Below are 3,726 nucleotides of genomic sequence, written 5' to 3'. Positions count from 1 at the left end.
TATTTAGTCAAACATTTAATTAACTCACCCCTAAAACCCTCACAGGGCCAGACAAAATTATTTTGAGGACCTTATATAGCACACAGGCTGACCATTCCCCACCCCTGCCTTATAGCAATGTATTTCTTGACTCCAGAGAAGAACAGGTCTCCATATGCATTTGAGGCTCTTTCTTGACTGGCACAGTGAAGAGGTTCATCCTGACCCCTTACAAAGCGTACTTCTGCCCTGGCTGTAGAAAGGACAGTACATAGCCTGAGTATGGAGGCATGTGGGTGTTCAGAAACCAGATTGTTATCACTCCAGCAGCGTCACAGTTATTGGAGAGAGGTGCTTTTTAGCTTGGCATAAATTTGGTTTATATTACAAAGGATGCAGTGGATGAGTGAGGATCATTTAAGTTTCTTCTAGCCTAGTAAAAGCTTGGGTTGTCCTGCAAAATAGAAATGGAATAGAAAGTCTTTCTGGGTCTGTTCATTGAAAAGCATTTTTTTGCTACCAAAGAGCAGAGCTACTAAGCAGAACTGACATTCCAAATGAATGGTGGCAATAATAGCCCATGAAACAAAATGAGGTAAAAATCTCTATTTGGACTCTCTTCCCTGCCCCACCCGGCTTCTCTGATCTGATCACCAATCACCGGCCGGGGGGCGGGCAAAGGCAACCCTGGTTCTCTGATCACGGGCTGGGGGCAGGGCAAAGGCAGCCCCCAGGGCGGCCTTTTAGAACTGACATTCCAAATGAATGGTGGCAATAATAGCCCATGAAACAAAATGAGGTAAAAATCTCTATTTGGACTCTATTAATTTGGAATTTATTACAATATTGAGCCAGACTTGACATAGTCTACTTTAGAAGGGGGTTACTATAAAAAAATGCAATAAAATGGGACAAAATGTCATCATCCATAGATGGTTCCCATCAATTTAGTTTCTTTTTCAACTATCTTAAAATCGCCCTGATTAGCCAATGGGAAGCGTAGCGAAGGAAGGGTCAATTACCATGTTTGTCTATGATTAGATAGGATATAGATTTTTAGTAGTAGTATTTTCAGCAGAATTTAAGCTTCCTAAGGGCAGATACTTATCTATCTCATTCAGTGCTATATGCTTATTATAACATTTCATCAATCAATAATTTGTTAAATAAATGTATAAGCAAGCATCATAGTCAGTTTGTTACTACAAATACTTATCAAGATTAAATTTTGGGAAGATTAATTTGGAAGTGCTTTGTGGGAAGGATTAGAGTGAGAAAAGGAAAAGGCCTGTTTAGCAAGGACACCATTATAATCACCTAGAGAAAAATAATGCATGGTTGTTGTGAGAGTGGATAAAACAAAAGGAAGATTTTCAGAAGATGTATGATGCATGAAAGAAATGCCATAATTCAGCAACTGATAATAAGCCAATGCAAATTAAGAATTTGATAATGCTTAAGGTTGTGAACCTTAGCACTAAGAAATACATTGGTCTCAATTCACCAAGATGAGGATGTCAGGAGAAAGAGATGATTTGAAAATAAAGTGAGCAAGTCAAATCTAGATATGTGCATGCATATATACTTATTGTTTTCTATTCTAGGGAATGTGCAAAGGACTTCATATTTATTTTCACATTAAATCTGTCTCAATGGTCATATGAGATGTATGTAATAATTACTCATTCTTTATGCAATGAAGAGATTGAGTCATACAGTGATTAGGTAACATGTCCAGAAAAAAAGCAGATAGGATGTGGCCAAAGTCATATTTGCACATAGACTATCTGACCCCAGAGATTCTAACCATAAGGCTCCACTGCATAGTTGGAGTATGAGATGTTACTGGGGCATATAGGAGGGAAAGAGATATAAGTTGTCCAATTAGCTCATGTTAGGGCTTTGTCATTTCACCACTAAAATAGTCCTATCGTGAATGATTTTTTTTTAAAGAAATCCCTTTCATATTATTTCTGGAAGTGGTTACACAATAGATTACTTTGCCTGATAATACCATATTTATTAGTTCAATCACAAATATTTTCTTAATTCTAAGCAAAGGTTGGCAGAAACAGGGTTCAGTTAAGTCCTGGATGGGTGTGGTACAGACTCCAATGGATAAAAGGGACAGCAATGAAAGGAATCTCAGTGACACCTCTCCAGGCTAGTTCAGATAACACTCACCTGATGTTTTATAATGGGCTTTTCAAATATCCCACATGAATTTCCTCAGAAGCTGTTAGAGATATATTCATTTGAATTTATAGTGGTCAATTTCCATTTTTAAAATATAAATGGTGAAAGCAGTTTTTAGGCTGCACTTACTTATCATGGGGTGAACTTTAACAAATATCCTTAAGCATTCACCCACTGTCTTTCATTTATCCAAAGACTGCATTGTCATTTTTGTTAAGTTTATAATTTTATCATCATTCTGATTGATCAGGACCCCTCTTGAGCTTATATTTTAGCTATCATGTTATACTTCAACAAATGCTTAATTGCACATCAAATTTGTTTTGAGAAAATCTTTTAAGCATCTAGTTGCATAATGATGCCCATGCCCGTATGTAAACTAAGAAATTGAAGGTAAGGTCATTTCTGTAGCCTGATGTGCAAACAATAGTTTACACTTGATTTTATTAGACAAAAAGTAGCTTTGTGTTTCATAATCTACAGTGATACTAAAGTGGTCTTCAGTTAACCACAAGGTCTTGTGTGGCAAAAAACAATAAACTTCACATTCGTATTTTAATGCATAGACAATGTTAAGTGTAAAACAGACTGAGTCAAGTGTCTACAAATGTATCTTAAGTCAGAGACTCAACTAGGAAGCACTTGTCATTAGATATTAAACCTTGAGTAGGAGTCAAGTTCACATTGGAAAAGTTGCTTGTGTGTAGTTACATGGACTTCTGTATTTCTCTGTTGATTGCTGATAGATATGGATATAGATATAAATATAGATACATATACATATAAAAGAGTTTTTTAAAATGTCCTATATTCTGGGTTTACATGAAGCATCTTACCACTTAAAAATCCTTAGCTCTGGTACAAACCAATGTTGGGTGATTGAGTGGGCATCAGTGCTCCCATGGTCCCTAACTCACAAGTACCTGAAATTTGCCAGCACAGAGACACATTTACACATGCATCACAGTTGTGGAGCTGGGAGCACACTTGCAGTGGGGAGCTTGGTGAGGGAAGTCAGGATTCATTTCTCAGAGGTCATGTGTCCCATTGGTTTTCCAACCAGGTACTCTCCAGATCTTGTATTACAGTCTTGTGCTGAAACTTTGAAATATAGCAAAAATAGATCCTGAATTGGAGCCTGATAAACAACTTGTTTTTCTAGGACCTTTTAATTACTACATTAATAATGAAAGAAATAATTTCTTCTAGTAGCATCAAGAAAAGGAAGCAGGTCTGGCCAGTGTTTCTCAGTGGTTAGAGAGTTGGCCTGCACACCTGAGGGTTACAGGTTTGATTCTGGTCAAGGGCACATGCCTGGGTTGTGGGCTCAATCCCCAGTAGTGCAGGAGGCAGCTGACTGATGATGTTACACTCTAACATCAGTGTTTCTCTCTCTCTCCCTCCCTCTCTCTCTAAAAGTCAATAAACTATTCTTTAAATAATTAATTAATTAATTTACAAATCTCTATATATAAAAGCCTAAGCAACCAAACGACCAGTCACTATGATGTGCACTAACCACCAGGGGGCAGACACTCAACACAGGAGCTG

The 3,726-nt window shown here is 37.5% G+C and overlaps 1 long non-coding RNA gene across 1 annotated transcript in view; it reads left to right on the top strand.

Annotated features, from left to right (window-relative positions):
* Positions 1-3,516, top strand: part of LOC106728028 — a 7,088-nt gene extending 3,572 nt beyond the window's left edge. Inside the window, exons 2-3 of the long non-coding RNA XR_001364257.1 lie at positions 2,769-2,772; positions 3,481-3,516. This is a non-coding gene — a long non-coding RNA (uncharacterized LOC106728028). The remainder of the gene's footprint in view (positions 1-2,768; positions 2,773-3,480) is intronic.
* The last annotated feature ends 210 nt before the right edge of the window (positions 3,517-3,726 follow it).

Source organism: Myotis brandtii, unplaced genomic scaffold (genome assembly GCF_000412655.1).
Source record: "Myotis brandtii unplaced genomic scaffold, ASM41265v1 scaffold521, whole genome shotgun sequence".
Lineage (NCBI taxonomy): Eukaryota > Metazoa > Chordata > Mammalia > Chiroptera > Vespertilionidae > Myotis > Myotis brandtii.
The sequence above is the reverse complement of the archived record's forward strand: the minus strand, read 5'-3'. Positions and strand labels throughout refer to the sequence as shown.